The sequence below is a fragment of the Hemitrygon akajei genome, chromosome 3 (assembly GCF_048418815.1).
Source record: "Hemitrygon akajei chromosome 3, sHemAka1.3, whole genome shotgun sequence".
Lineage (NCBI taxonomy): Eukaryota > Metazoa > Chordata > Chondrichthyes > Myliobatiformes > Dasyatidae > Hemitrygon > Hemitrygon akajei.
The window spans coordinates 174,792,867-174,805,252 of NC_133126.1; the positions used below are offsets into that span (position 1 = coordinate 174,792,867).

General features: G+C 48.5%; 1 protein-coding gene across 1 annotated transcript in view; it reads left to right on the forward strand.

Annotated features, from left to right (window-relative positions):
- The window catches only part of LOC140725651 (uncharacterized), a 431,629-nt gene that overhangs the window by 273,431 nt on the left and 145,812 nt on the right, over positions 1-12,386 (forward strand). The gene's annotated exons all lie outside the window — the stretch shown is intronic.

Sequence of the window (12,386 nt, forward strand, 5' to 3'; positions counted from 1 at the left end):
TATGGGGTGGCCATGGGAACTCCTTTAGTGTGTATATTTTACTTTATGTAGCTGTTCATTGGTTAGAGGTAGAAAATATAGCTGATGCAAAGTCTTGCACAGCACTTTGCCCACCAGCTGTGTATATCAGAGGATATTGCCGATGAATTTCTACTTATTACACTGGACAACAAAGATTTTGCTTCCTGAATACTTTTGGGTACATCTTACGGATTTTGGGCTGCTGATTATGAAACTCACCATGAAATTTCCCTATTACACACTGTTTTTGACATGAGTGGCATGATGTGCTGAAGGATTATATCAGAAAACCCAATGGAATTTAAAGTATAAGAGAAATTATTACCACTTCATAGAAACATAGAACTATACAGCTTAGAACAGGCCCTTTTGGCCTAGCTTGCCCATTGTGACTGTGCTGCCTATCTACAATAATCCCAGTTGCCTGCACTTGGCCCATATTTCAATCCTTTTCCATTCAAGTAAGTGTCCAAATGCCTGTGAAATATTGTAATTGTATTTGCCTCCACTACCACCACTAGCAACTCTTCCTAGATATTCATCACCCTCTGCGCAAAAACCTACCCTGAAGATCTCTTTTAACTATCTCTCCTCTCACCATAAACCCTGTGCCCTCGAGTACTTGACTCCCCTTTGCTGGGCAAAATGATACTGATGATCCTATCTATGGCCCTTATTAAGTCATAAATCTCCATAAGATCACTCTTCAGTCTTCTATATCCCAATGAGAATAGATCCAGCCCATCCAAACTCTCCATACAATTACAGCCCTCTATTCCAAAGCAGTTCTTCCTACAATAGAGAATGGCAGGCTTTTGTTTCTGAGCCCACATGAGGCTTGTAGACCAGTTTAGAAATGAGCGTTACGAGATCTATAGCTACTCTATAGTGCTGAGGTCAAGAGGGTTGAGTACTTCAAGCTCCAAAGAGTGAACTTCATCAATAGTCCATCCTGGTCCAGGCATGTGGACACCATGGCCAATAAAGCTCACCCGTGCCTCTACTTCCTTGAGACTAAAGAAATTTGATATGTCTACTTTGACCCTCACCGATTTTTATCAATGCACCATAGAAAACATCCCATCAAGCCACACCATGGCTTGATATGGTAACTGCTGTGCCCGAGGCCATTGTAAAGTAGCCATTTTAATCAAAGGTCCTACCCACTTTAGCCATGATGCACCATCAATAACTCTCCGAGACGTGAGGTGAGATATAGGCTTTTATTGGCTGGAAGAAAGAACAAGCAGCAATTCACCACCATACTACATCCTGGAGACTGAGGGCAGGGCCCAGGCTCCAATGGCCTTTAAACCGGGGTCTGTGGGAGGAGCCACGGTCAGTGGGAGGAGCCACAGGAGCAGTCAGCGGGTGGGGGGGGGGGGGGCGTACCCAGACAGGTATATGTAGTTCACCACATTTACCCCCCCCCCTTTGTTTTAAAAGAGAGTCCCCATGGGGCGAAGTTTCTTACAAGTATATTTACAGGTTAAGTCTATCAGGTGGTCGAATCTGTCGCTGCGATCTATATAGCACCGGCTGTGATTGCACAGGTGCCGGTGGTGATTGTACCGGAGACGGTGGTTGTGCTGGTTCCGGCCTAACTGGAGGTGTCAGCCCACTAGGCGTCAGTGATCCCTAATGCGTGTGCGAGGCGCCTGGTATATGCGCGTGCGAGATGCCCGGTATAGGAGTGTCGTGAGGAGTCTGTGTAGGGCACGGTGTGCGCGGTGTCACCTCGGGTACAGGGTTCATAGTCACTGTGGAGTGTTCGGGGTAGTGGTCTACTGCTCCTGCGGGCGCCAGGTCGCGGACAGAGACCGTGTCCTCCCGCCCATCAGGCAAGACCACGTAGGCATACTGGGGGTTAGCATGCAAAAGGTGAACCCTCTCGACCAGCGGGGAGTATTTATTGCTCCTCACATGTTTCCAGAGCAGCACTGGCCCTGGGGATGTCAGCCAAGCCGGTAGGGTGGTCCCAGTGACAGACTTCCTGGGAAAAGAGAATAGACGTTCGTGAGGGGTAGCATTGGTGGACGTACATAACAGGGAGCAGATAGAGTGGAGTGCCTCAGGGAGGACCTCCTGCCATCGAGAGACTGGCAACCCTTTTGACTTAAGGGCTAAAAGTGTGGCCTTCCACACTGGCATTCTCCCTCTCCACCTGTCCATTTCCCCGGGGATTATAGCTCGTGGTCCTACTAGTAGCAATGCCCCTAACCAGCAGGTACTGGCGCAGCTCGTCACTCATAAAGGAGGACCCTCTATCACTGTGGATATAGCAGGGATATCCGAACAGAGTGAAGAGCTGGCGCAGGGCTTTTATGATGGACGTGGCAGTGGTGTCGGGGCAGGGGATGGCAAAGGGGAACTGCGAGTACTCGTCGATTATGTTGAGAAAGTAGACATTGCAGTCGGTGGAGGGAAGGGGGCCTTAAAGTCAACACTTAGTCACTCAAAGGGGCGGGTGGCCTTGATAAGTTGCGCCTTTTCAGGACGGTAGAAGTGCGATTTGCACTCAGCGCAGACTTGGCAGTCCCTGGTCATCGTCCTGATGTCCTCAAGGGAGTATGGCAGGTTCCGGGCTTTCACGAAATGGTAAAATCGGGTGACCCCCGGGTGGCAAAGATGTGCATGGAGGGCGTATAGCTGGTCGAGCTGTGCGCTGGCACATGCTCCCCGGGATAGGGCATCAGGGGGCTCATTGAGCCTTCCAGGCCGGTACAGGATATCATAGTTGTAGGTGGAGAGTTCTATTCTCCACCGCAAAATTTTTTGATTTTGATTTTTGATTTTTGATTTTGCCCCGCTGTTGGTTGCTGAACATGAACGCAACTGAGCGCTGCTCGGTCAGCAAGGTGAACCTTTTGCTGGCGAGATAGTGCCTCCAGTGCCTAATAGCTTCCACTATGGCCTGGGCTTCTTTCTCCACCGCGGAGTGCCGAATTTCAGGGCCTTGAAGGGTACGAGAAAAGAATGCTACTGGCCTGCCTGCCTGATTGAGGGTAGCAGCCAGTGCGAAATCAGAGGCGTCACTCTCTACTTGGAAGGGAATGGTCTCGTCCACCGCATGCATCATTGCTTTGGCAATGTCCCCTTTAATGCAGCTGAAGGCCGCGCAGGCTTCGGCTGAGAGGGGAAATGTGGTGGACTTGACCAGGGGGCGGGCCTTGTCTGCGTAATGGGGGATCCATTGGGCGTAATAGGAAAAGAAGCCCAGGCACCGTCTGAGGGCTTTGAGGGTGGTGGGAAGAGGGAGTTCTAACAGGGGGCGCATACGGTCGGGGTCAGGGCCAATGACCCCGTTCTCCACGACATACCCAAGGATAGCAAGTCGGGTGGTTCCGAACCCACACTTGTCCCTGTTATAAGTAAGGTTCAGGGCTTTGGCCACTTGGAAAAATTGTTGGAGGTTGGCGTTGTGATCCGACCATTCGTGACCACAGATGGTGATATTATCCAGATAGGGAAATGTGGCCTTCAGTTGGCACTGGTCCACCATCCGGTCCATTTCCCTCTGGAAGACAGAGACACCATTTGTGACACTGAAGGGGACGCGCAGGAAGTGATAGAGCCTGCCGCCCGCCTCGAAGGCGGTGTAGGGGCGGTCCTCTGGGCGGATGGGGAGCTGGTGATAAGCGGATTTCAGGTCTATGGTCGAGTACACCTTGTACTGAGCTATCCGGTTGACCATATCCACGATGCGGGATAGGGGGTAAGCGTCAAGCTGCGTGAACCTATTGATGGTCTGGCTATAGTCCACGACCATCCTATTTTACTGCCCGGTCCGAACAACAGCCACCTGGGCCCTCCAAGGACTTGTGCTTGGCTCAATGATCCCCTCCCTGAGCAGCCGCTGCACCTCTGACTGAATGAAGGCCCTGTCCCCCGTGCTGTACCTTCTGCTTTTAGCTGCCACAGGTTTACAGTCGGGGGTCAGGTTGGCGAACAGTGGTGGGGGAGGGATCTTGAGGGTGGAGAGGCTGCAAGTGGTGTCAGTAGCGCAGCTGTCAGCATGTGCTGGGTGGGATATGTGGGTCGGTGTGTGTGTGTGGTCAGTAGCGGGGTATATGACGAAGTCCCACAAAACTGAAGATTCCTGACAGTGAGTGGTGGGAGGGGCCCGTCATATGCCATAGTCACACTTTCAAGGTGGCTCTGGAAGTCCAGCCCCAATAGCACAGGCACGCACAGTTGAGGCATGACCAGTAGCGCAAAGTTCCGATATTCTGTGCCCTGCGCCACCAATGTCACTACACAACCCCCCCGGATGTCTGTGGAATGCGACCCAGAAGCCATGGTGACCCTCTGGCTTACCGGCCGTGTCATGAGTCTGCAGTGTTGCACCGTGTCCGGGTGAATAAAACTCTCAGTGCTGCCCGTGTCAAACAGGCAGCTAGTCCTGTGCCCCTCCACCAGGATGTCCATCATTGACCTTGCAAGCTGGTGTGGGGCGCTTTGGTTGAGGGTTACAGAGGCCAGAGTTGAACTGCCGTCTTAGTTCCCGGTAAGCACCGGTGGGTTGGGGGCGGGGCAAGGTGGCCCCAACAAAGATGGCCGCCCCCATGTCTCACACGAGGTGGGCCGGCAAGATGGCAGCCCCCATGCCTCGCACGAGGTGGGCAGGCAAGATGGCGGCCCCCATGCCTCGCACGAGGCGGGCGGGCAAGATGGCGGCCCCCATGCCTCGCACGAGGCGGGCCGGCAAGATGGCGGCGACCAAGATGGCGGCCCCCATGCCTCACAGGCAGTGCTGCCCGACCCCGCTCGTGGTTCAGACTTACAGACCTTGGCGAAATGATCCTTCTTCCCGCAGCTGGAGCAGGTCGCTTCTCGGGCCGGGCAGCGTTTTCGGGGGTGCTTTTCGAGTCCGCAGAAGTAACACTGCATGGACTTGCGACTGGCAGCAACTGTGGTCGGGTTCGGGGAGTTCGTGGACTCATGACTGGCAGCGGTGGTGGTGAATTCACTCGTGGGAACTGGCGGCGGCGGCGGGGTCTGCAGTGTCCACGGAACAGGTGGGGGATTGCGCGGCTGGACAGTGTCAGTGTTGTGCAGAGCAGCCTCCAGCGTGTTGGCCGTCTCGATCGCCGAGCGTAAGGCATGATCGGCATTTTCCAGCAGCTGCTGGCGCACATACACTGACCTGATCCCCGTAACAAAGGCATCTCTTACCAGGAGCTCCGCATGTTGTTCCGCCATCAGTCCTTTGCAGTCACAAGTTCACACGAGTGTCTGTAGGGCTCGGAGAAACTCGGCGCTCGAATCATCGGGTCACTGTCACCGCGTCGCTAAGCGATGTCTTGCGTAGATGGTGTTCACCGGCCGCAGGTACTGTCTTTTGAGGGCGTCCAGTGCCCCTTGGTAGGTTGGTAGGTCCCTGATGAGGGAGAATACTTTTGGACTTACTCTAGATAGTAATATTTTGTACTTTGTGGCAGGCTCAGTCACTGGAATCTGTTCCAAGTAGGATTGGAAGCATGCAAGCCAGAGTTCAAAGGCAAGAGCTGCTTCGGAGTCTTGAGGATCAAGGTCTAATTTTTCCGGACGTAAAATGCTGTCCATGTTTTAAACTTCCAGCCAATAAAATTGATGCACCATCAATAACTTTCCGAGACGTGAGGCGAGATATAGGCTTTTATTGGCTGGAAGAAAGAACAAGCAGCAATTCACCACCATACTACATCCTGGAGACTGAGGGCAGGGCCCAGGCTCCAATGGCCTTTATACCGGGGTCTGTGGGAGGAGCCACGGTCAGTGGGAGGAGCCACAGGAGCAGTCAGCGGGGGGGGGGGGGGGGGGGCGTGTCCAGACCAGGTATATGTAGTTCACCACAAGCCATTCTCTCTTTTATTCCCTCCCATTGGGCAGAAGATGCTAAAGACTAAAAACAAGTGCCACCAGTTCAAGGAGCACTTCTATCTCGCTGTAATATGGCTGCTGAATTGTTCTCTAGTATTATAAGATGGGATTGTAACCTCACAGTCTACCTTCCTGTGATATGGCATCCTGCTGTCCACCTGCACTGCAGTTTCTCTACAGTTGTAACACTTTATTCTGCACTTTATTAGTAGTACCTCAGTGCACCAAGGTGACGATTTGATCTATATGGATGGTATGCAAGACAAATTTCTCACAGTAACTCTGTACATATGATAATAATAAACCTATTTGGCCATTTGCTGTCTGTTTCCCTCCCTGCCTAAAGTGTTTCCATTTAAAGTTATAACGTGCTATAATCCTGAGGGTTTGGGGAATACTGCTGAACTATTTATTATGTATGATGATTGTTAAAAAGCAATATAGGCAGAAAGTTGATAGATATCCATTTGACTCATCTGATTAAAGGTGTCTGTGGTATTAGGAACTTCGGGAATTCTTTTATTGATGAATAGAGTGCCTGAATGGTTATATGTTTAAATTTTGTGAAGGGCTGTAATTTTAAGGCTGTTGTTAGCCTGTTATATAATCAGACACTATGACCAGCTAGAGGTCTGATTGGCTTCTTGACTCAAAATGAGTAAAATCATGCAGTATGACCACTTAGTGTATTGTAGGAAGTACAGCGGATTCCAATTAATTGGGATTTACCGGGACCAGTACACTTTGGTCCAATTAAGCAGCTGCCCCAATTAGCCAAAGTTACATGGAAATAGTTAACTAGGTATAAAAAGACAAACTGCTATTTAACTGAGTATCAAATTATGTTTTAAATACAGAACAAATTAGAACACTGTCAATCATTCTACATTACTATAAAACTGTGCATCAGTTAATGACAGAGGAATTCATACAGTGTACGGTTCCACATTCTATTTATTGACTGTAAATGAACAAAAGCAGTGCAGACACCTGGTGTGGATAATGGACTGCCTTCATACAATCCCCTTGATCACGGCGTCCTACAAATCTTCATTTTCATTGTAACATTCTAGATGATTGTTGATACCTTCAAATTCTTCATAGTTCCTAACTTGTTGAATTTATTTATTTACTTTGTTTTGGGATACAGCACAGCGTAGGCCCTTCTGGCCTAATGAGCCACACTGCTCCAACTGAAACATGTCAGTGCAATAGAAAGAGTGCAGAGAACATTTGCAGGGGTGTTGCCAGGACTTGAAGCTTTGAGTTGCAGGGAAGTTGTGAATGGATTAGAACTTTATACCCTGGAGTGACAAGGAACAAGGGGAGATCCAAATTTATGAGGGGTATAAACAGGGTAAATGCAAGTAAGCTTTTTCCACTGAGGTTTTGAAATACTGGAACTAGAGGTCATGGGTTAAGAGTAAAAAGCAAAATGTTAAGAGGAGCATGAGAGGGAGGCTACAACCAGTGCACCAATCATGAGTTGGAGAGCAGGGAAGGTTTTTTCCAGCATAAAAGAGAAAGACTGCCTCTTGGAGTGTTCTTCAATGGAGCGGTCGTCATGGGAGTGGTCTGAGTCGGAGTGGTAGGGTTTTGGTTTATTTGGGCTTTAGTGAAAGTGGGCTTCGGCGAGGAAAGAGGACTTTATATTTTCCTTGCATTTTTTGCGGAATAGAGAGTGAGATATGCCAACTAGTGGAATGGTGCTGCAGCAACAACCTGGCACTCAACGTCAGTAAGATGAAGGAGGTGATTGTAGACTTGAGGAAGGGGAAGACGAAGGAACACCTACCAATCCTCATAGAGGGATCAGAAGTGGAGAGAGTGAGCAGCTTCAAGTTCCTGGATGTCAAGATCTTTGAGGATCTAACCTGGTCCCAGCATATTGATGTAGTTATAAAGAAGTCAAGACAGTGGCTATACTTTATTAGGAGTTTGAAGAGATTTGGCATGTCAACAAATAATCTCAAAAGCTTTTATAGTTGTACAGTGGAGAGCATTCTGACAGGCTGCATCACTGTCTGGTCTGGAGGGGCTACTACACAGGACCGAAAGAAGCTCCAGAAGGTTGTAAATCTAATCAGCTCCATCTTGGGCACTAGCCTACAAAGTACCCAGGACATCTTTAGAGATTGGTGTCTCAAAAAGGCAGTGTCCATTATTAAAGACCTCCAGCACCCAGGACATGCCCTTTTCTCACTGTTACCATCAGGTAGGAGATACAGAAGTCTGAAGGCACACACTCAGAGATTCTGGAACAGCTTCTTCCCCTCTGCCATCTGATTCCTAAATGGACTTTGGAGCTTTGGACACTACTTCACTTTTTTTTAATATACAATATTTCTGTTTTCGCACATTTTTTAATAATCTGTTCAAAATACGTAATTGATTTACTTGTTTGTGTATTATTATGTTTTATTTTATTTATTATTATTTTCTGCTAGATTATGCATTGCATTGAACTGCTGCTGCGAAGTTAACAAATTTCACGTCACATGCCGGTGATAATAAACCTGATTCCGATTCTGATATCTTATGGCCTTATGGAATTTCCTCATTTAGAGGGTCATGAGAGTGTGGAATGAGCTGCTAGTGGAAGTGGTGGATGCTGGTTCAATTTCAGCATTTACAGGAGATTTGGTTAGGTACATGAAAGGGAAGGGTATGGATGGGGTATTGGGGTTATGTTCAGGGTGCAGATTGATAAGGCGAGGCAGATAAATAGTTTGCATGGAATAGATGGGTGAAAAGTCCTCTTCCTGTGCTTTAGCATTCTGTAACTCTACAAACAGATACCTGTTTGCACTCTTCTGATTTTAATCTCCCCACATTCCCATAAGACCCCCTCATTTGTACCACAGACCTACCTATTAAGGACAATCCAGAGAGCTAATTAAGCAACACACAGAAAATGCTGGTGGAACGCAGCAGGCCAGGCACCATCTATAGGGAGAAGTACAGTCGACGTCTCGGGCCGAGACCCTTCATCAGGACTAACTGAAAGAAGAGAGAGTAAGAGATTTGAAAGTGGGAGGGGGAGAGGGAAATCCGAAATGATAGGAGAAAACAGGAGGGGGTTGGGATGAAGCTAAGAGCTGGAAAATTGATTGGCAAAAGGGATACAGAGCTGGAGAAGGGAAAGGATCATGGGACGGGAGGCCTAGGGAGAAAGAAAGGGGGAGGGGAGCACCAGAGGGAGTTGGTGAACAGGCAAGGAGTGATTGTGAGAGAGGTAGAGAGAGGGGGAAAAAAAGAGGAGGGGGAGGGAGGAGGAGAGAGAGAGGGAAATAAATAAAGGATGGGGTAAGTAGGGGAGGAGGGGCATTAATAGAAGTTAGGGAAATCAATGTTCATGCCATCAGGTTGGAGGCTACCCAGCCGGTATATAAGGTGTTGTTCCTCCAACCTGAGTGTGGCTTCATCTTGACAGTAGAGGAGGCCATAGATAGTCATATCAGAATGGAAATGGGACGTGGAATTAAAATGTGTGGCCACTGGGAGATCCTGCTTTCTCTGATGGACAGAGCGTAGGTGTTCAGCGAAACGGTCTCCCAGTCTGCGTCAGGTCTCACCAATATATAAAAGGCCACACCGGGAGCACTGGACGCAGTATACCACACCAGCCGACTCACAGGTGAAGTGTCGTCTCACCTAATTAAGCTATTAACCTGTAAACCTTTGAATTAGAAATGAAGTGAACACTTAGAGGTAGCCCACATGATGAGAGAGAGTGAGAAAGAGAGAGAGATCAAGACAGAGAAAGAGAATGAGTGCAAACTTCACAAAGAGAGCATGAGAAGAACCCTGTGCAGGGTCAACCCACGGAAGGCTGCTCAACCAGACAACATCCCTGGTAGAGTGCTCAGAGGATGTGCAGACCAGCTAGTAGATGTTCTCACTGACATCTTCAACATCTCCCTGAGCAGTGCCACCATCGTCCCCGTGCCGAAGAAGTCTTCAGTGTCCTGCCTAAATGACTACCGTCCCGTTGCACTGACATCCATCATCATGAAATGTTTCGAGAGGCTCGTCATGAAACAGATAAAGACCCTGTTGCCCCCCCACTGGACCCCCTGCAGTTTGCGTACCATCCCAACCGCTCAACAGATGATGCCATTGCCACCACCCTCCACCAGGCCCTAACCCACCTGGACAAAAAGGACACATATGTTCGGATGCTGTTCATAGACTTCAGTTCAGCATTTAACACTATCATCCCTCAGAAACTGATTGGAAAGCCGAGCCTACTGGGCCGGAACACCTCCCTCTGCAACTGGATCCTAGACTTCCTGACTGGGAGACCTCAGTCAGTCCGGATCAGGAGCAGCATCTCCAACACCATCATCCTGAGCACGGGGCTCCACAGGTTTCGTGCTCAGTTCACTGCTGTTCACTCTGCTGACCCACGACTGTGCTGCAACGCACAGCTCGAACGATATCATCAAGTTTGTCGATGACACAACCGTGGTGGGTCTCATCAGCAAGAACGTTGAGTCAGCTTACAAAGAGGAGGTGCAGTGGCTAACGGACTGGTGCAGAGCCAACAACCTGTCACTTAATGTGAACAGAAGAGATGGTTGTTGATTTCAGGAGGGCACGGAGCGACCACTCCCCGCTGAAAATCGACAGCTGCTCGGTAGAGATCGTAAAGAGCACCAAGTTTCTTGGTGTTCACCTGGTGGAGAATCTCACCTGGTCCCTCAACACCAGCTCCATAGCAAAGAAAGCCCAGCAGTATCTCCACTTTCTGTGAAGGCTGAGAAAAGTCCATCTCCCACCACCCCCCATCCTCATCACATTCTACAGGGGTTGTATTGAGAGCATCCTGAGCAGCTGCATCACTGCCTGGTTCGGAAATTGCACCAGCTCAGATCGCAAGACCCTGCAGCGGATAGTGAGGTTAGCTGAGAAGATCATCGGGGTCTCTCTTCCTGCCATCATGGACATTTACACTACACGCTGCATCTGCAAAGGAAATAGCATTATGAAGGGCCCCATGCACCCCTCATATAATCTCTTCTCCCTCCTGCCGTCTGGGAAAAGGCTCCGAAGCATTCGGGCTCTCACGACCAGACGATGTAACAGTTTCTTCCCCCAAGCTATCAGACTCCTCAATTACCCGAAGACTGGACTGACACCTTGCCCTACTGTCCTGTTTATTATTTATTGTAATGCCTGCACTGTTTTTGTGCACTTTATGCAGTCCAGTGTAGGTCTATAGTCTAGTGTAGCTTTCTCTGTTTTTTTTATTACATAGTTCAGTCTAGTTTTTTGTACTGTGTCATGTAACACCATGGTCCTGAAAAACGTTGTCTCATTTTTACTATGCACTGTACAAGCAGTTATGGTCGAAATGACAATAGAAGTTTACCTGACTTGAAAACTTTGAAGGGAAAATGACAAAACACATTGCTTCTCAGATCTTGCCTTGTCTTGCAGAGGACTGTGCATTTGGTTATTTTATTTGCATGCATGGGTCTGGACACTTAACTGAATACATGCATCGTATGCCAAGTTCTTTACGAGATTTCCCTCTCTGTAATTCACTGTGCTCATTACTGTCACTTCCATCACATCTTTTGGGAGTTTGTGAACAGCAAGTTCTTTGAGAACGTTCATGCAGTGAACTCAAGCTGTGAAGCTGGAAAGAGCAGCTGTTGAAGGAGGTGTGATTTTAAGTGTAATGTTTAAAATTTTGAGGTCCTAAGTCTCTGCCCAATTCAACAACAATTGATCATTACCATCATGTATCCCATGTCCATCCCCCAAGTCTGTGAATTACCACAAGCCTGCTGGGGAAATCAAAGGTCCAACGTCTGCAAATCCATGAGTTAGAGGTCTGTGTACGTGTGTGGGTGGGGGGTAGGAATTGGACGTGTTTTGCTGTTGTTGCCTTTGTGTTCCATGTTGTGATGATCTGTGAGCTTTCTGGGATGTTATGCTGCTGCTGGAATGTGTGGTGACACTTATGGACTGCTCCAGCATGGTCAGCTGTGTTGGTTGCTCAGGAAAATGACTTAAATCACTGTATGTTTCAATGTACGTGTGATAAATAAATTGCAATCTGAATCTGAAACATTATTAGCATGTGTGAGCACCAGCCATGTAATCTTCCTTGTGCAGCATTGAAGTTGCTGCATCAGTCACCAGTGGGAAGAACTTCTGACTGTTCAGGGTCTCTGAGGCTTCAGAATTATCTGGTCTATGAACTGACTAGATAATCCCGGACAAGTAATGTTGGCATTAAGGTTTATCTGACCTTTGTTTTCAATCTGGAGTTGGTCGCATGAGTGGTTTAGCCCATCCATCAGTGAGCCAGCCGTTTCCAGCTGCTTTCCTTGCTAGTGAGGCTTCTTGTTGGGAGCTGAGATTCCATGAAATTGGGTGGGTTGGTTAGGAAAATGCAAAAAGTCTCCAAGTCGATTTAGATACATTCAGCCAGAGAGAAAATACTTCTTTGCTTGGAAACCATTTTGGGATGTTCTTGGTCATAAGAAGTC